Source organism: Cupressus sempervirens, chromosome 5 (assembly GCF_028749045.1).
Source record: "Cupressus sempervirens isolate cs-2001-9-10 chromosome 5, ASM2874904v1, whole genome shotgun sequence".
Classification (NCBI taxonomy): Eukaryota; Viridiplantae; Streptophyta; class Pinopsida; order Cupressales; family Cupressaceae; genus Cupressus; species Cupressus sempervirens.
In genome coordinates, this window is record NC_143122.1 from 668,717,357 (window position 1) to 668,739,898 (window position 22,542).

Consider the following 22,542-nt stretch of genomic DNA (forward strand, 5'->3'; position numbering starts at 1 on the left):
GTATGTTCTTGACTTGAGAACAGAAGAGGTAGAACCAAGATAGACCTAAATAGAATCTAACTCAAGCAAATCTAAATTTATGAATTTCTAAATAAGTGTATGAATCCACACATTTTATGAATTCGCAAAGCTTAATTGAGTAATAACTAGTATAGAGCTAAGTTAGAGCTAAGTTAATATGAATTTGAAATCCAATTAACAAACAAAGAGTGCTAAAGAGATCTCACTTTGAAAGAACAATGACACTAATTATCACATTCATCCATTATTTTGAAATAGGGCAATGAAACTCTATTCTTTCCTCTCTTCAATTCAAACAAACAAGAAAATATACCACTAAATCTAATAGAATTGGAACATAAAATAATTGATATAAAATACCATCAATTGTCTCTGTAACAAAAAGCACTTCACACAAAAAAATTGTTGACACTTCATTAATCTTTAAATCTCATACATATAAAATTTTGAGATGACCATTACAATGGAAGTTCAATTGGTTCATCTTCTCAAGATTGACAAATGGCAAGGCACCAATTTGCCACATTTCAATAATTACAAAAGAAAACAAAAGAAAAGGCAGAATGTGAATCACTTTGACTTCTTCCCCTTTTCTTCTTTTTCTTTATAGGCCTTGGTGGAAACTATGATTGGGATGAGCTCTTCATGCCAAGGAAAATTGATATTGGTATACCTTAAGAGCAATTTAGAATGCTCTCTAGCCCACTCCTTCACAACATTTAATTGATTTGGCAATTCCTCTTTGGCCACGTGTATGCATTTGCTAAGTGCTTGTAGTTCAACAACCCTATTTTGACTATGGGAACATATATTAGACAAACTATCTAGAAATCTAGAAAAGTTTTCCTTCATGACATTGATTTCAATAAGTGCTTTTCCCTAGGTACTAGTTTGAGAATCTGTATGTAGTCCCTTCATAAGTTCAAATTGTTTGTCTTGCATCTTCTTCACTGTATCCTCTATTTATTTAAGCCCTTTCTCTACAGATTGGATCATCTCAGTCTTAAACTGCATGCTTTGAAGCCACTTGAACAAAGTTTTGTCTCCCTTTGGCAAGATTTTTTCTTCAACCACTTCCTTGGCCTTCATTTGGATGATCATCTTCAAGAGGGAGATGCAATCATCACACTTCACCATTTCTTCAAACAGAGTATTTCTATTTGATATAATGTTATCTTTTTCTATTTCCAACCTTAAGATAACATTACCAATCTTCTCTACTATAGCAGCTCCTAATTTGAACTTCTCAATCCATTCTTTACTAATCTGGCCAAAATATCTATCTTCTTGGAGTTGGGAGATGAGGGCCTAAAATAAACATCAGTAGAATTTTTAGTCACTGATACTCCAGAGATGGCTACTAAGGGAGTGACTAGTTGTCTAATGAACTTATTTAGTTCTTCTATCTTAGCCTTCATTTTGGTTTTGGACAACTTTAGACTTTCTAGCTGCCCCTCGATCACCTCATTGGTTGACTTCCATAAGCCAACTTTTTTATCATGCCTTGCTTCTCCACGATCCATAGAGTGCAAAGTAAAATCTTCGACTATCATGCCTTCAATCTGCCCTCCTTTTTTGGGCTTGGTGATCTCCATTATTAAGTGACCTATTTCTAGATCTTGCCCAAGTATGGACAAGGTTTTCTACTTCTTTACTCTTGTTAATACAGATCCATAATGGATTGTAAGAGATATAGTATCTTTAGTAGAAGTGATTTCATCTTTCCTTTTCCTTTTTCTCTCCAGAGTATCTTCCAACCAGGATTCAGTGCCTATCATCTTGGAGGTTATCCTGAGTGATTCTATACTAAACATCTTTCTCTTAGCGAGAGTGGCTATCACAATAGTCAAAGAGAAAGGATTCTTCATATCCTACGAGATGAGTTTAGAATAACTCTGACCTTAATCCACTTTTGGAGTTTTCTTTGTTTCTTCATTAGACTCAGTAGACTCACTACTACTACTTTTTCCATCCCCTAAGTCTACTATCTATATTGAAGAGCCACTTGGTTGCAAAAGTGTAGCACGTGCTGGTGGAATGGGACTATGATGAGGAGAGAGAATTGGAGTAGTATAGGGAGAAGGGATTGGAGAAACATGAGGTGAGGGAAGTGGTGTAACATGGGTGGAATGGAATCACTAATACATTAGGGGTCAATTTACGACGACAGGCAAATGTAATGTGTTTTTGGCTTTTTTTTCTCAATTATAGCCTAACGACATCGCAATTGCGATGCTAATGGGATATAAGAAAAAATAAAAATGAAAATGTTGCTCATTTGGGTAATTTTTTATACAACATCACCTCATTTGGCTCACCACTATCTTATTCTCTACTACCAGATGCAATGTCAGATGGATGGATGATTTAGGGCAAGTTTGAGGCGAGACCATTTTCGGACTCCTATTCACATTCTGACTTGAGTTGGCTTTGGTTTTGCTGGTGAAGGGGAGCAATGGAGCCACTAAAGAAGCAGATAGAGTGGAAAGCCTCCCAGGCCAATCCCCTATAGGTTTTTCTCAGTATGCTGGTTATGTGAGCATTAATCTAGTAATCTATGGCAGATTATTTTTGTAAGTCATTCGATAAATCTCTGGCTTTACTTTTCTTATTTTATAAAGATAAATAGTATTAGAGGAGATGTTTAATATATTATATTACTCTTATTAAAATAAAATAAAACTATTTTCAATACGCGGTTGATTGTTTCTAATAGTGTTGTCACTGGCTTACACAATAGTATTATACGTAGCCAAAATAGACTTTATGATTGATTGTAGTACTCTAGCATGGGTAGTTGCTAATGGAGGAAATAGAGGTTTTATCGAACTTCTGAAATATCATCGCAACTCTTAATCATTTTTTCATATGTTTAGATCTGTATTCATTTAGTTTTCCCTAATATTTAGTATAAATAAAAACAAATAAAAACATCTAATTTTTGCGAGGGTTTGTGTTACCAATATATAGCTTCCACATTGAAAGCATCTTATGTATTTTTGTTCAGATCATGCAGCCATGGCCTACTATGTCAAAATATGCACATAATATGAAACTCAAACCCTTTAAATGGCACCTTAATAAGACCTACAATAGTAAGATGCAAGAGGTGCTAGTAGCGGTAGAATTTTTTTTGCATCTAAAAATTCTCCTACCTTTATATTTAGTTTCAGGTATAAAAATTCAGATCTTTGTAAGGACTTCATTGCCATTAGAGGTGCATTTGTAAATGAGTAAATCAAGATTAAGAATTATGTGGAGATGTAGAATATGTTGCAGGAATAGTGTTGTAGAATGAAATAATGAAGTATTAAAAAATTCATGTAGTGGCTAGAAATCATAGATGGAGCTCACATCAAAATGGCACGATGTCTGTTAAAATTGAACTACCCTATATTTTTCTTGATATATTTGTATTCTCTTTGCTGCATAATATTCCCTAAGTTCACATTGTACATCAAGGAGAAGAAATATTTTCTTTTGTATTTCTTTATGGAAGTAGGAGTAAAGTCTACTAGGTTAGTAGAAAATATCTTTTTTTATTTTAATCCTCATTAGTGGTGGATGATATGATGCATTTCTTTGAAAGTAGCTCAATTTTGGTGGAATATTTGCTATTTTTCCTTGATTTTTGGTTACGATATACCATCCCTGCATTTGGATTTCTCCTACCCTGTTTTGGCTAAAATTGATGGATCTTCACCATGGATTTTTTTTTTTTTTCAATTCAGTAAACTATTTATTGTTCTACAAATGCATCATATTTTTTACAAGATTCAAATTATTTCAGACAATGCCATTTTGAAGCCACACATAGTATATTGATTAAGTTGATTTTTGCAGAGGAAAACATGTTATTTTTGGAAGCAACTGTGGGATAATAGAAACCACAATATCTGGATGTTGATATCTGAGGATTTGTCAATGAGTTACCATTGAAGTTACAACACTCACAATGCTTTCCAAATACACCAACATTTCCATGCGTGCCTTGTATCGACTCATCTTTGGAGCTCACACATTTTACACCTAACACAAAATCAAAATCCCTCTCAAATATTCTATTTGTATTCCTATTCAAGATATAATACACCATAGGTCCATCCAAAGCCTAGACATAGTGCCACTTGCTCCTTGCTTGTATGCTAGATTGGCAATTATTTTTTGGATGTTCTGCTAGAGGTGTTTTCATGACTATTGTATCAATGGTTTTTGGCATCTAAGTAGTTGTGATTTCTGTACTAGAGATAGCATGGGATGGCTTCTACTCAGAAGAGTAGGGATTTGAAGAGTGGGAAGAGGCTCATTGCATTTCTCATAGTGCTCCTATATTTTGTGGTGTTTTCAAAGATTAATGGTGCTTTTGGAAATGACGATATTCATGGAGTAAAGTGCCTTCTAGAGCATTTTTTTTTTTTTTTTTTTATGTACGTTCAATGTTACTATTTATATCAATACTTTGTGGCACCTGGTTAATGTGATTTTTGTGTTAGAGATAAGCATGGGGTGGCTTCTATTTAGAAGAGCAAGATTTGATTAGGGGAAGAGGTTCATCGCTTTTTTCATGGTGTTCCAATATTTTGTGATGTTTGCAAATATTAATAGCGATTTTGACAAGAAGATTTTTCTTAGAGTGGGATGTCTCAAGAGGATTTGCTGAATAATTTTTGTGGTGTTTGTGGTAGCTATTCGTTTAATGTTACTTGTGCAGACAATTTTATATCATGCATTATCAAAGCATTGATAAATCTACAATTTCTCTTCATCTTTAAGATTATTTGAGGAATATGTGCCTCTCAAGAGTAGTATCCAGCTAGAGGAATTGGATCCTTGAAATATATGGGAAAGAATCTTTAATTCAACATTGAATTCCATATGAGCTCTAAATTTTGGTGTAATACCGTGATTCATTTCTAATGCTCTTTTGGGAAGAAATGCATTGTTTTGCTCGTGTTGGTGAATCTGATTTCCAAGTCCATTCCTTGGGATTCATTGTACAAGGACTTGTATCCACATGACTACTATATTTTTTTCTCAATCAAAGAAAATATGGAGCTTCCAGCTTCTTTTCATTCAACAATTTTCCCCATGTTGATATAAAATATATAACCAATATTTGTAAGTTTTACCCTATTTTTTAAATTCAATCTTTTGTTACCATGGTCTTCATAGTAGTCAAAATTTCAAAAATTTCTTATATCAAGGTCATCTTTGGAGTCATTATACCAATGTGACTCATAATTCTCATGGTCTGTGGGTTAAACTTTCTAAATTTTATTTTATTTTAGAATGAGCAATACATTATCAAACTTTTTGCTTTAAAATATATGGAAGATAATATATAAATGATTTTATTGCATAGATGAATACACGATTTCCCTCGTGGGCCTCAAATATATACCTAGATTGCAGTTGCATGTAGAGTGACTATATATATTTTTGTGTTGTGTTAAGGTCTATTCAAAAGAGACTACAATTTTGGTTCCAAACCTAACAACAAAGATGGGTAATTCAAGGACTTATAAAAGGTGGTGTTTTTAAGTAAGGGTAAGAAAGACAACTATAATAAGAAGCTTTGATGAAATGGAAATACTAAATAATTAGATCTGGGAATTATGGTTTATTTAAAAGAAAAGGGTAAAAAATATATTATTGACCAATTTTGACTTGAAATTTGAAGAAAATAGTAAAAGAAACATCCAACCAATCAAGCCATAGTCCCAATAAAGACTCTCACTAGATCTTTTAAAATCCTAGAGTACTCCAAATATATGTCATTTCAATCCCCAATATTGCATAGACCCATCTTGTAAGAGACTCATTTAGCTAGATAGTTGGCCACATTGTTCCATTCCTCCATTCCCTTCACCTAGACCGAAAAGCTACACATCTCAAATTTTGATTAATCACCATAGCCAATTGCAAATTCATTCCCTCCACTTCCATCTTATTTAGATGAAAGTTGGATTCATTATTTTTTAATTTTTTAAATCAATTTATATATGGAGGATTCAAAAATTTAAATATTGAAATTTATCAAAATAGTTAGATCAACATTCAACTAAATATAGTTAAATCAAAGTAGTGACCTATATTTTCCTTAAAGTTATAGTAGTTTAATTTGATAAAGTAGTAAAGATAAAAATTTAATGGTTATATTTTCCAATGAAATAAGATTAAAATAATTTTAATGATTTCAAAATTAAAAATCTCATATATAAACATTAGCAAAATTAGAACTTTAAAATAAAAATACTTGGTTGAAATAAAGAAAAAGTTGAAGTGATTACAATGGTATAAGAGTCTTTCATGAAATGAAAATTCTAACTAATCAGATCCAGGAATTAAGGTTTATTTAAAATTTCCAATTCACCTTGTCTTTATTTAAAATTCTAACTTGCCAATTCACCTTGCCTTTGTTCAGCTTCCCTCTCCTTGGGAACACTCCTAATTCACCCTTCATCCAACCAACTCTTGATTTTTGTATTCAAGGATTCCCTTGATCCTTATAATGCCTCAATAACCTTCAAACAACATAATTAAGGAGTTCTAACCCCTACCAAGCATCAGTTCTATCTCAATCTTCAAAATTGCCTTCAATAGGCCTGCCCAATTAGCCCTGTCCTGCAAGTAATCTGCACTTTACTCTCAAACTTCCCAAACAACCTAGAAACCTCTTCACCTTTTCAAATAACCTTTATTGATTTCTTGAAACCCTATGAATCTCAATCCTTCAACCCTTACCTAGTGTACATTTCTATGGCTGACCCTACATGCTTGTAGGCCTAATTAGCTCTCCATTTACAAATCAACCCTATCAACAGTATATACTCTGACCCTATAACTTTCAACAGTCCTTAGTTATGAAGCAAAACAAAGGATTTTGTCATCCTTTGGGCCATGGAACCCCTGGTTACAAACCAACACACCATTCTTCTCCAATTCAAGCTTTTAACTAGGGCTTTTTCAAAAATAACCCTACACTCACTTTTGGGATGCAAACTTTGATTTCTTTTCTTGATACATTCACTACTCCCTTGACTGCTACTCTTGTGTCTTATAAAGACCTTACTTTTCTAGACTTTTTCCCATCTAACTGACTCATAAAACTAAACCAAAGACCCCTTGGTTGCCAACTGTCCCTCATAACTATCACATGAGAGTAACAAACACTTTTTTAACAGCACTCATTATTTGTTTTGTTATCCTTCATGACAAGGACTTATAAAACCTTGTTTTTCATTCCTAGGGACTTCTAAAAGACTTTTAAAACAACGTTCACACCCCTATAATCTCAACTAACCCATTCAAGCCTTATTTGGCTTATGTTGCCAACATTGGCAATTTACAAGATCTTGCACTTTTAGTGCATTTTACACTAGTTAGAGCCTTAATACATTATGTAAACAATATTATTCATTTCCATCAACCTATAACTCTTCCTAGGATACTCTAGGACTTCAAATGACTTCATAATGACCCCTTACATCACATTGCCTGTTCTTGGCAATACATTACAATTTGACAACTTTATGAAATTCCTTACATTTTGATGGCTTCAATAGCCATAATCCATCATCAAATGACTTGACATGTATTCATTAGGCATTGATTTCCCTTGGTACCTTCATGGTCTTCTTCATGACTCCCAATGTACCCTATAGGTTCATGTGTCCCTTGGGTGCCCCTACACCATTGTACCACTTCACTAGATGTGCTTCCTACATCAGCCTTGTTTTTATCTTCAACAATTACATCTCAAGAAGTAGTTGTTAATGTCTGCTATGAATCATTATCCAGTTGAGCATCAGTGATGTTAACTCCTTGAGCCTGCTGAGAACTTTGTTCTGGCATTGGTGCATCAAAAATATTAACTATAGATGCCTGTTGAGAATTTTGATCCAAGTTTGTGGACGTTTGATTTAAATTTTCTATCATTTCTTTAGAGGGCAAGACAAATTCCAGCTATCCCTATCTAACTATTTCATTTCTTCAATATGCCCTATGGATGTCCCTATCTAACTTTATATCTTTTAATTGCATATAATAACTAATTTATGTGCTTTTTCATGACTATGTTTGACTCATATAATTGTGATCTCTCTAGCACTATGATTTCGTTTAATATGTCTTGCTAAAGCTTGTAAATTTTGTTCCTTTTTCCATGTCATGTAATATGTCTTGCCTTGTAGCTTATATGTTTTGAAATTGCTATTAGGCCTTGTAGCTTGTATAATTTGATTGCTGGAGAGCTTCTACAACTAAGCAAGAAGGTCGTTGCACGAGTTATAGCCGCATGCTCAGGTATGAAAATTGTATATTTTAACTAGACTTTTAGCTTATATGTTTTGAAATTTCTTTTAGTGGCTTAATGTTGTAAGGTCTCTTAAAATAAGATCTTCAAGTGGTTGGTCAAATTTTACAAATAATCTTATCCACAAATTTGCCTAGAGAAATTGACTGAATGTTATAAAAGGTGATTGGGTTAAATGTCTTAGGAATAAAGTCAGAAACTATTTTTAAAATATTAAAGTATTTAGCTAGGTCTAAGAAGATTTGTGTACTTTTGACAATTTTTCTTAGTTTGTGAAAGTTGTAGACCGAAGTTTTCGTAGCCCAATTTTTGCTTCTTGCGAAGAACGATCATGTTAGATAATATAAGTGCAGAACAAAAAAGGGAGACAATCACTAGATTGTGGTCTAACTTGAAAAGAAAAGGTGATGGAAAATGTTCTTTTCCTTGCAAAATTTGTAAGGGCTTAAACCGTAGAAGACTGCTAATCAAAACAGTTAAGAGACATTGTAGGGATAATGGTCACAATGAAGGGGGGCATGACTATCATTCACTGGTAAGTTGTTTATTATATCATTTTAACAATTTATATACATATGAAATCACTTGATGATGAGTTGATGATCATGGTTTATTTATGTTAATCAATTTTATATAGGTTGATCTCCCTAGGGAAGTACATGATATGAACCACACCAATCCGAAGAATATGGTTTTCAAAGTGGAGGAACATGGAGTTGCGAATATCCAAGGTGAAGATAATGATCCCATGGAAGATGACGATCATGTGCCAGAAAACACAATTGAAGATGATGGTATAAATACATTGATCCATGACACATTTAGTCCAAGCATATCTGATCATGATGATGATGATAGGCTCAATGTACCTCTACTTGAGAAGGCATACGAGCCCTTATACAAAGTCTCCCAAACAACTCTTCTCTCTATTGTATTGTTGTTGTTGAACTTGAAGGTTATGAATGATTTATCCAACATAACAATGTCATGTATGTTAAGGTATGTCATATATGTCTTTATAGTTAACAAAGGGTGAATAATGTGCCACTAATATTGTTTATATTAACAACTTATATTTTTTTCTGTAGATTGATAGGCGAGTTTCTATTACCACCATCAAATATTCTACCTCGCTCATATTGAGAATTATCTGTTGTTATGAAAGATATTGGAATGGAGTATGAAGCAATACATGCTTGTCCCAATGATCATATTATATATTATAAAGAACATGAATTTGCAACACAATGCCCTGTATGTCATACAAGTAGATATCGAATAGATCGACTAACAAAAAAGGTGCCTCAAAAGGTTCTTTGTTACATCCCCATTATTCCATGGATGCGACAATTATTTAGGTGTAGTAGCTTGGCTCAATTTATGGATTATCATGCACGCAATAGAAGTCAAGATGACATTATTCGAATCCTTGCAGATGGTTCAACATTTATACACATAGAAGAAAAGTGGCAAAACTTCAAAGAAGAACCTCATAATCTTAGGCTTTCATTGGCAGTGGATGGTGTCAGTCCATTTGGAGAGATGAGATTTGTTTACTCGGTGTGGCCTATTTTTGTTATCAACAATAACATTCCTCTATGGATGTCAATAAAGAGGGAGCACATTATGTTGGCAATGATTGTTCCAAGTATCTTATCATTTGATAGTTATTAATTTACATGTACTTACAAATCTTGTAGTAAAATGGTCATAATAATTATGTAATGTTACTATTCATTCAAGTAGGTAAATATCAAGTAAAAGATATGAATGTATATATTGAGCCTCTTATTGATGAGTTGGTGGAGTTATGGAACGGTGTCACTATGTATGACATGTCTAAACCAATAGGACAAAGACAATTTCAATTCCATGCAATACTTGCATGAACGATACATGATGCCCCAGGGCTAACACATTTTTGTGGTATGTTATAGTGAATTCAAGTTGTGCATGATAATTTTAATTATAAAAATCAACATATTTAATAATCCAATTATATCATTATCTTGTAGGTCTTCAAACAAAGGGAAAATTTGCATGTCCAGTTTGTGGTCCAAAGATGAAATCTCGTCATTCAAAAAGTTTAGGAAAGTAGGTGTTTGATGAGCGTAGACACTTCCTCCACAGGAATCATAAGTATCAAACTATAGAAAAATATATTTTCAATGGGAAAGAAGAGACTACATCAAAGCCACGAAGAATGACACCTCACCTATCAAAGTTGGAATATAATAGAATTAATCGTCGAGGTAATTTCATTCCACCTAATGGTTTATGTTTGTAATTTATATATTTCTATTGTGATTTTTGTTTACTAATTGTGTAATTGATGATCATGAAGGTCATCAAGACAGTACTAAAAACCTTCCAAAGGGACTAAAAAGCTATCCCAAACAATTTAGTAGGTTGCCCTACTACGAGCACTTAAAAATTGTGCATTTGTTTGATACTATGTATATTGGAAAGAATATAATAGAGACATTATGAAAAATATTGGATGGAAGGCATGACAAAGAAAAAATGATCAAAATTTGTAATGACATTCATGAATCCAATCATGCATTGAAGAATTTCATTCACTGAAGTAGCAACAAAGATCATATTAATATAAGTGCCCTTCCTTGGTTATTAATGGAGCCTCAAAGTGATGCCATAAAAGAAGTCATACGAAAAATTTGATTTCCCACAGGATTTTCTGCAAACATAAACAATCTCATATCAAAAAAAAGTCAATTTGGGCCAGGGCTCAAAATGCATGATTGGCATACTTTCATCAAGGTAAGTTATGTTCTTCTGTATTTACAATATATTCATAAACTATGTGTATTGTTCATTATGTTATGTTAGAAAACAATGAAATAATTGGTTTATAATTACTACAATATGTGCTTCCTCTATCTCTCCCAAAGAACTTTAACAATAACATCAAACAAGTGATATACGATCTTGAAAAATACATGAGGTAAGAAGTAATATCTATTCAATTTGTTGTATATATTTATTATATTTGTGATTTGTTTTTCTTGCTATGTAATCTATTTTATATTATTTTGTAAAGTCTCGTATCTATATATTTTTTGTGAATTGAATCTCTTAATGTAGGTGGTTGTCATCAAAAGAAATCCATAAAGAAGATATAAAATATTGGAAGAGAAGAATTCCTCATTTACTGTGTGAAATGAAAAAGTGTCTACCTCCAACTTTTTTCAATGCACAGGAACACTACCTCATACACCTAGTTGAGGAGATTGAATTGTGTGGACCTATACACACTAGGTCAATGTGGATGGTTGAGAGGCACTTGAAATCTTTGAAGGCTTTTGTTCAACAAAGAGCACATCCTGAGGGTTCTACGGTAGAGGGATATATGGTATACTAGACTATGGTGTACATTACTGAATATCTTCCTAAGTTTGCATCAAATATCCATGTAGATCGCATTTGGGATCTCGAGCCTTTTAAAAAATTAGAAGGGGAGTACTTGATGGGGAAAGGTACATTGAGGAAAGTGAGAGGTAATAAATTATAAGATGTTAATGTAATAAATTATTTCTTAATCTTCAAAATAAATTGGTTGTAAGTTGTCTATTTTTTTTTGTACAGGTGCTCGAGAGTGGGATGCACTACATTTGTATATTGCAAAAAATCTTGATTGGATGACGGTATGGATTGAACGATGTCAACATTCTGGTTGCACATTAACATGGGAAGGTGTATCTTCATTGGTTAAAGAAGCTCATTGTAATGGAGATTCCAATGTTATGCAAAGGGAAATAGATTTAGCACGTGGTTCAAGAGATTTCTAGGTATGTACAATTTTATTAATCACCCATATGTTTATCAACTCACAATACAATAATTTTGACATGTTTCACATATTATTGCAGGTTAAACACCACAAGGCTGTGTTATGTAATGGTCAAAAATTTCACGTCAAAGTGTTGGATGACATGAAGAAAACTTGTAATTCAAGAATAACTATAGTCTTTTAAGTGACTAATATTTCATCTAGAAATGGCTTACATCCTCGAGAGTTTGAAAATTGATACTATGGAATTTTGGATGATATACTTGAGTGTGACTTTAGTTCCTTCAAATTAGTACTCTTCATTGTCAAATGGTATAGGCTATGACTTAATCCAAATGATCCTAATAGAACTATTATTGAACATGATAATGGATTTATAATGGTTAATACAAGGTCATTTGAGCCAGTTGGGGATGAGCCCTATGTTCTTCCAAGCCAATGTAAGCACGTATTTTACTCAGAGGTTCCACATAAACCGGGTTGGTCATTTTTTGTTAGAAATGAACCGAGAGGAAGGCCAATAAAGTATAATGTGATGGAAGAAGAAGATACTGAAGTAGAAGATGATGTAGATGGTGATCATGATTGACAGTTATTGGATGATGTTCTTGACACAAATTTTCATGAAGAAGAAGAAGAAGATGATGAAGATGATGCTGCTACTGATAATGATGATGAAAATGATATTGATGTTGATGATGATGATGTTGATGATGACGACAACGATGACAATGACAATGATGACGATGACAACGATGATGGCGAGGATGATGATGATGATGATGAGGAGGAGGAGGAGGATGATGATGATGATGATGATGATGATGATGATGATGATGATGATGATGACGAGGATGATGATGATGAAATTTAGAGGTATGCCATCAATCCTTAATCTATTTAATATTCATTTCTTGATAGAAATATATTTGTCTTTTATGGTTACATAGTTTATTCATTATCTATTTAAAAGCTACAAGTTTTAACTAAAAATAGAGTACTGCTAATCTAAATTAACTATTAATCTAAATCAATTAAATAAAACTATTTAAAACACATATTGATGCGTGAATGTATTGAGCCTTATTTTCTTTAAGGTCAAAAGCATTTGTAAGTGTTTAGTTTAGAAAAGGAAATTCATTAAATATCTATAAAAGGGAGTTGTACCTAGAATAAAATTCATGGGGAAAACATAATATAAGTTCTTACCCAATTTTTTGGTTAATAATTCTACCTCTATAGGTGATGCAAAGACCCTAGGTGGACTTGCAATCATTCATAACAAGAGGGACTTCCATAGTGTTTTCACAACACCAACCAAGCATCTTCATAAGATCCCTCTCCTTGATGCAAGCAAACTCCATAACCTATCAGAGTGCACACCAAATACTTATGCCACCTAAGGTTCTACATCTTTGGAATAATCCCATGAATGTCCCTCAATCCATCCAAGCAATCTAATCAATAAACTATCAAATGCTCACAATGCCTCAATAGGTGCCAAAATTGACTTCACCTTAACTAGGTGTTTCCTCCACCTCCACACGCATCAAAAATCTTCAAATAGCATGTCCCCAAGGTGACTAATCCCTCAACTCATCAGCTGATACAAAAACCCAGTTTTAGCCCTTCACTAGGCCTACTTCCCTAGTAGGCTTATAATGTGAGCCTAATTTAAGTGTTATATTGTGTACCTTTTAATTTTTTTAATTTTTATGCAATGCTTATGATGGATGTGATTATGATTATGATGTGATTATGTTCATGATAATTAAATTACATTTGTAGGAAACTGAACCCCTTTCAGAAGCATCTTACATAGTCTCATGGATCGATAGGTATAAGTCAATAGTCCTTATAGACAGTCTATTTAATACACTTATCAATAGTAAGATTGATGTCTTCTAAGATCTCTCCCATTTTCAAGTACCAACAAATAGGTATTTCTCAGAAGTGTCTTCCTCGAGTGAGGGAAATATAGGAATAGAAGAGGAAAGTGAGACATGCAATTTATCTAGAATAGAGAGGTTAACTAGAGGTCAAAGGACTAGAAGGAAATTCAATAAACGCATGAAATTTTTCCTTGCTCAAGGGGGGTCATGTTCTTATGATGATGAGATGAAAGGTGACATTGAGGTGCCCTTGAGGTACCAACATCTACAGAAACATTAGGAATATTGTGGGTTTTATAAATAGTACATGACCTGGGTCAACTATAAGGCAGCCCAATTGCATATTTGGGGCCCGTGAGGGAAATCGTGTATTCATCTGTACAATAAAATCAATATGTGTAGGGGAAGAGCTTCTTATTGATTACAATTTGAACCGCATAGATACAAACGAGGCTACTATCATGGGGGTGGTACATACTATTAAACCAACTTCTAATCAATGACTCCAACATACCATTTGGTGAATAAATTTTTAGCTAACATTTTTATACTTGACCTTTGACATAGGGGCACAATATGGAGCAACCGCCCGGAGGGGATGCTGGCAATGTTCCCGACTCATCTACACATGAGTAGGTAAAACTCATTGTAATTGTGCAAACTAGATAGAAGCAAAATGTTATTTTTTTAATGTTGTTTTCTTCATTCTTTTGGAGCAATTTTGATAATACTAATACTATTGTTGTCATAGAGGGCCAGTGCTCAGAGGGAGGGAAAGGAACCTGTAGTCCCTTAGCAGCCCCCCTGAGGAGGACCCTTTCTATTTTGATTTAGCAAAGACCGGTGACTCGATTGGTTTGATTAAAAAGGTGCTAAAGAAAATTGGCAGAGTAATTATATGTTTGGCAACCATAAAGCCTACTACTCAGGAAATAAAAGATAGGGGATCTAAATTGTTGCACACCTCTAAAACCTTGAAAGTAAGTATTAATGAAAATTTGAATTATAACAAGAGTTCAATAATGGTTTTTATGTTATGCTCTTTTATGGAATTAATTAAAATATGGATGCGTTGTCTTTATAGAGTTTTTTGGATGATTTCGAGCCCCATTCCCATGATGAGGGTGCTGCAGATGGTTCAAGTAGATCGTACATTCCATTACCCACTTGTGTTTTCCACTGAATATATATAGGAATGATCATAATCATTGACAATACATGCTTGAACAATCCTTTTTTTTAATGCTCTAACAATCTTGTCCATGCTAGTCCACGCGTTCTATATTTATGCATGCTCTAACAATTTTATTCTTCAGCTTCAAATCAATTGTATCCTATGATGATGCCACCTCCATCCAGGACAATCGCAAATCTCTTTTCGACTGCTGAGTTGACAACATGCAGCTTACAAGCATCGACTGTTGCACCATCTACTAGTACACAAATCCATCTTTTTCTCTCTTTTGTTATGTGTTTAAGTGTTATGTGTTTAAGATGTAGATTGTAATGACCCCCCTTTGGTAGTCACTCAATGTTTAAATTTTTTCACAATTTTATGATTCCAAACCATAAGAACTAGACTCCATTCATAGCTTGGATATACAAGGTTATGTTATAGGTCAAACTTCAATTAGCTATCCTTAGTTATGAAAGATTATAATATTGAAGATCATCTTCTCTTCTAGTATATTATCACAATTATATTCTAATGCAGAGTCTAGCAGCCACTTCTTCTACTAGCCTTCAGAAGGCTTTCACAATCCAATTTTTGGATCTAGGACTTGGCATAAGTCCCCTTACCCACACTAGATATACACAACTGCTGAGCCCAAATGGGAAAATCCACTTTAAAAACTTCACTCACTGACACAAGCAATGGTGACAACAAGCAAGACCTTCAGTCCAACCACAATCCTTAGTTTGTTTGGAAATCTACCAGATCCACAACAATCCTTTGCACTTCTAGGCCTACAATCCTTGTAGCCTTTCCAATCCATTTTCTTGTATTTTCACCAACTATCCCTCTATGGCATAGGGACTTCTCCACTATTTTAGGCACCTCTTAAGACACTTTCTAGAATCCCAAAAGCTTCTAGGATGATCTTTCTCCAGTACCCTCCAAACTACTGCTTAGTACCTAGTCCTAGTTGATCAAGTTAGGCTAGGGCTTCAAGGAAGGATGGACTAGGTGGGTTCCCAAGACCCCAATCAGTTATGGAAATCCTAAACACATTCAATGCATGTAACTTCAACACTCACACAAATCAGAAGTGCCTCCAAACATGACTGCCACCACAATAATAGCAAAAACTAGTCAACCACATGGTCTTGCTTGACCTAGGGCCGGCTTGGAAAAATACTTTCCCTACTCACCATGCCTCCAACTCCTAGAATCATGTAGATAGGTCCCTTAACTTGCATATCCCTCAGTTTCAAAGATTTCCACCAATGGATTTGCAAGTTAGGGCTGCATTTGTACAAGGCCCTAGAAAATAGGGCTATTCAGACCTCTTAGGACAAAAATGCTAATAACTCACAAACCACAATTGAAAATTGAATCAAATCAAAGCCAAAACCTTCTGAACACACATCCACCACTAATCCACTTGCATAGTAATCATGAAATTACTATATGGAACCGTACAACCCACTGTAACATTAATTTTACTAGTAAATTAGAGCTTTTTATTCGTTTTCTCCAAGGATCTGCTACAACCTGATCTCTCCCTCCAATTGAGACCTCAAATGGCATATTTGTAGGCCTATATGATTTTTGGAACAACAAAATAGCCATTTTCAACCATGAAGCAAACAAAAAACAACTTTTTGTAATTATCGATCAACATTTTTAAAGTTGTCAGCAACTTTTAGGCAATTTTTGCATTTTTTGCAAATCGGTAAGTCTAATGAACTTAACAAGTGCATGGTCATTTCTCTAGGCCTATATTGACTCAAACACCCTATTCTAAGGCCTTTTGGTCCCATTTGAGTCACTCAGTTTATAACCACACCAAAGTGCTAATGGGCCTTACATGTGCCTTTATTACAAAATATTACCAAACATGGACCAACGTACCAAAGTATGGACCAAACCTTGTTAGAAATTCCTAAATTGCTTGAATCCACCCTTCCATGGAGTGGGTAGGTGTCCTGCCTCCTAGGTACTTATTCCTTACTTGTTCCCCTGCCTCCTAGGTTAGATGCCCTGCACCATATTCATGTGCTTGATCATGCAATTAGATGTGAATAAATATTGCTTTTATTGATGAAATAATTGTCTAATATAATATCCTTGATTTCATAGAATGGTTAATGGGATAATAAATCTACAGTGATGTAGTTGATATTTACAAGCCTTAGTACCTCTCCCAGAAGTTACATTTTAATCACAAAAAGTGGGAGAGGTACATTTTCCCAAATTACTTCAAAACAGTGATAGACTGTCATGTTTCCTAATACAGTAGGATCTAAAAAGTAGTTTTGCTTGAGAATAACTTACAAAACCCTTGCGCAAAGTTAACCAAACATGACAATCTCTTCAACAAAAAAAATAGTAACTTTTGAATGGCAAGAACCTTATTGAGTTACCAGTCTGAATCTTGCAAATTAGAAAACTGTCCCTGTGACAGTGAAGTGTAGAATTCTTTTATTTATATCTTTTCTTCATACACACACACACCCCTTTTTCCCATCTAACTGACTCATCAAACTAAACAAAGACTCCTTGGATGCCAACTACCCTTCATAACTATCTTATGATAGCAACAAACAATTTTTTTAAACAACTTTTTAACATCAATTATTATTTGTTCTTTTATACTTCATGACACAGGCTTATGAAACTTAGGAAAGTTTTTGCAATAGGAGCTACAACATCATTTCCTAGATGTTCCTATGTTCCTAGTATGAGAACGGTGAAGGATGTCATATTGATCGTCAACAACGATGAAGGAATTCCATTAAAAGTAGCCAAAGTTCCAAGTACTTTAAAGTTATTATTATTCTATAGTGATATAATAGTAATTTAGTTTTTGATCACTCTTCATCGACTAATGATCCCATGATTGTTTTGTAGGGAATGATGGTTTTTGGAAAAAACTTGGTGATGAGTTTTTGCGAATATTCAGGCCCACCCTATGTACCTGGTGGAACATTATATCCTAACTAAAACCCCAAACCACTATTTTGATTTCATATCATTGCTAGAATAGTTTTCCTTTTCGTCCATTTCTTGAACTATATTAAAGGTAGCTTCACTTCATTTATGAGTCTAACATGTTTTTTTTTTTACTTAAAAGGTGGAATAACCAAGACAAAAAGTTGAAGGATGATCTTATAGAGAGCATGACCCAACTCTTTGGACCACATGCATTCGAGAGAAACAACCTCCTTGAAAAATTTGGTTTATGTTTGAAGTATATTAGGGACCAGTACAAAAAAAATTTACAGGATAACCCCAGGTACGAGCGTCTGCCTTATGTTCCTTAGGTTGAGTGGCAAGCTCTAATTTTGGATGGAAAGTATAAAGCTGATTGGATGGCCTAATAATAATATATCATGAAATAATGGAAGGAGCACCAATAAGACACCATCCTACTCAAATATAAGACGTGACCAAATGAAGTTACGCAGGGTTTAGGAGGTTTGATTTGGTTTGACGTAGCTGGAAGCTAGCAATTTTTTTTTTGTTTTACTTTGTCTCCATCGTAATTGCGATGTTAGCCACAAGCATTACGACAGGGTTGTTGTAGCGGCAATGCCCAACTTCTATCACAATTGCAAGGGTGTCCATTGCAATTGTGACATCAACCATAAGCATTGTGATGGGGTTGTTGTAGCGGTGATGCCCAACTACCGTCACAATTTCCAAGGTGTCTATCACAATTGCGATGTCAGCCGCTAGAATTGTGATGGGGTCTTTGCAGCGGCGATTCCCCAACTGCTGTTGCAATTACCTGATGTCTGTTGTTGTTGTGACATCAGCCCCAAGAATTTTGATGACGTTGATGTCACAATAAAGTGGTTGCATAGCAACGAATAGGTGTTGCAATTGCAATGGTATAGGATAGACATCATAATTTGCAACTAAAAAATAGTGACGTCTATGACTATCACAGTGACGACACATTTCTATCATAATTGTGACACATTTTTGTCATAATTGCGACACATAGCTATCGCAAAATGATGCCAAATGTATTAGTGAATTAAGGAAGCCATGCTATCCTTCAGCTCTTCTATCTTATTTTCTTCAATGCTAGTCTGGGTTCTAATGACTGGGAGGGAACCATCATGATAGGTCTTGGCAATGGGGACATTCTTGTCTAGAGGTTGATCACCTTCACCTGATGGTTGAGCTATCCCTTGAGTAGCAGCTGTTGTTATTCCTAATGTAGCACTCTGAGATGAGGAAGGTGTTATTGATACTAGAGAAGCTTGAGTGGCTACACCTTTACTCTGACTCCTATTGGTTGTCCATTCAACCCATTTCCTCATTCTCTTGATGATCCTGGTCATCATGATATCAAAATTCTCCTCAACGTCTACATATAGCTATGAACTAATAAGAATCCCCCATAACTTAGTTAAATATTTATTGCTATACATATTTTTTCCATCATCCTCCAAGCCTTCTACATGAAAATTGATACCATATGTTTTGATTTGCTCCACTATGAGCCTAGCAAAAGCATGATCTCTACTTTTGAGCTCATCTCTACAGTCCTCCCAATAATCTTCAATAGTAGTAACATGTTTGATTACAATCCCAATCTACAACACATCTCTTGCATACCCATTTGGGTTGAACATAGGTCTTACGACCTCATATGCTTCTAATTGATATTTAGTCTTGAATGCTTTGAGCATATTTTTTGCATCAGAGTGAGACTCGCAACTATAAGCCCCAACCTTCATAGTGAATTCATACCTTTTCCTCTTTAGGCTTACACTTAGCACATTCACTTGGATCACCTACCTCATGGTCTCTATCAGCACAATCATATCACTTGGATACCTGGGCAACTTCAAAGGAAATCCATCAAAGGATGCAAGATGCAAATATGAAAAGGATGAGAACTAGAAAAAATAGCTACAAAACTGACTGATGGCTACCATTGCCTTCAAGCTAAACCTCCTCTCTGAGCATCCTTGGAGTTCCCTACAAATTCTCATTGTAAATGTGTCATTAACTTTGACATATTTTGCATAGCTATTCTATAATTGTAAGCATGGATATAATTCATAGCTTTTCACATCATTAGGGAAGTTCTTTATTCTAGGAAGTCTTGGCCACAACTATAGAGAAGCTAACATATAAATCAGGAAAGAAGACATGTAAAAGGTGTTGTAAAACTTTGCAGCACTAAGGGCTCTAGACAGATGCTCACTTACCTCATAGGCCCAATCAACATACTATGTATCTAAATAGATAATTTGTACCATAAAGAAATATTGTTCAACAAAATTAAGTACTTCTACCTCACCTTTCAATATATGCAAGAGAACTAGAATGTCTACGATCTCAGGCTTGAGATTAGTGCCGAATAGAGTTTTAGGAACCTTACCCTTAGCGCCCCGTGACTTTTAGAAGTAGGACCTCATAATTTATTTTCTCCACACCATTTTCTTCAAGGAGAACTCAAACATTGCCCCTCCTAATATCAACTTAGAGAACTCTTCCCATTCTGAAACTTGGAGGAAATTTACCATAGTTTTCCTATCAATAGAGATTAGAACTGTATGATCAGGCAACAAAATTTGTTTGGTATCCAGGTTTTAGTGATTTATGCATTCAACAATTAACTTAGGAGCTTGAACTACCACCAAAAACCCAACTGCTTCCACTAACCCACTTCCTCGGAGCTTCTCAGTTATAGGGTGAATTGGCTCTAACCTTAGCCTCCTTTGAAAATCTTGCATGTCATAGAAATAGAGAGAGGTATTTGTGAAACTTTACAATGTGGATTTGATCCCATTAAGTCCGTCAAACCTAGCAAATCTAGTTGCCATTTTATCTAGGGTAGAAGTGAATTGAAACTTTGAACTTGAAGGAAGTGCAAAGGATAGAATTTGAAAGTATAAAAGATTTGAAAATGTTGTGCAATTCAATAGCATAACAGTTCAAGAAAAAGCAGTAATTTGAAAATTTGTTATATTTCTCTCTATATAGAAATCCTAATTCACTTGTTAATGTTCAAGATCTACACCACACGAATGAAATAAAGGATAAATCCATTGGATTAGTAAATGCAAGAATTTCTAATGGAATTTTCCATGTCTTTTCACTACTTCCATTGGCCCAACGGTAACTTTCCTTTATTACATACTTACCTTCCCATTTTTCACCTAGTTTTAGAGAATTAAGAATAGAGTACTCTATAAGGAAATATCCACTCAGCCAAATTCTGCTCACTACACTTCTCCAAATGTGATTACCTTGTTTCCATTGTCATCTTAAGGTGTCTTATGTGCAATTTGTGTACCCACTTTGCTTACAAAGTTGATTTCTTCATGAATGCAAAAAATCACCTTCATGGGTCAAAAGCCCACCAAGGAGAATGTGATCTTTAGTTTTTCGCTCAAGCTTTATTTACCTTCTAACTCCTAGGTTATCCTTTTCTCTAAGTTTAGAAAACCAAAAAAGGACTATAGGGATCAAAAGAGGGCCCACTTCTTCATTTTTTCCCTTTACAAATGCCTTTAGCAGAAAATTGACTTCATGGGTCGAAAGCCCGTCGTGGAGAAGTCATTTTAGAGTTTTCCACTTAAGGTGATTTTGAGCACAATGATGAATCCAAAATGTTGTCTAAGGTAGAATACTATGATGAAAATATGGCTTATCCATAGAACAAATCATTCTCTTCTTTCTTTAATCCACAAGCCACATTTATTAACCTATGCAGAAAATCACCTTCATGGGTTGAAAACCTGCCGAGGAGAAGGCAAAGTTTGATTCTCCAGAAGCTTCAGTTTTTTCATGTGTAAATCATGATAAGCCATGAACAAGTCCTTCCTTGAAAATAACTTTTTGAATTGCAAGAGCCTCCATCAAATTAGGTTCTAGACAACCCACAAACTCACGACACTAAGGAAAACCCACCTAGTCATGTAATGCGGGAGAAGGGAAAGGTGGGAAATCTAATGGAGAAAACTTTTCACCTAAGGAGGAAAGACTAGAATTAGAAATACCTAGACCAAACTAAGGCATAAAATCATTTCCACTTTGCAAAATGGGTGCAAGATGAAAAGTGGGGCAATAGCTAGCTTTGACTGGGGACTTGGGTAGAGCATACCCAAGCAAGGAACTCAAAATTTCTAGTTTCAAAAAGAAGATAAAAGGTGGCAACACAAAAAAACAAAAAAAAGGAAAAGAACAGGAAAATAAAAGGAAGGAAAGGAGACTAACTAGGAAACATGAAAAGAAACTAAACATAAGTATAATACAATATAGGGGTTACCTATTCTCAATTTGCAATTTGATAAAGCTTCAAATCCTTACCGTT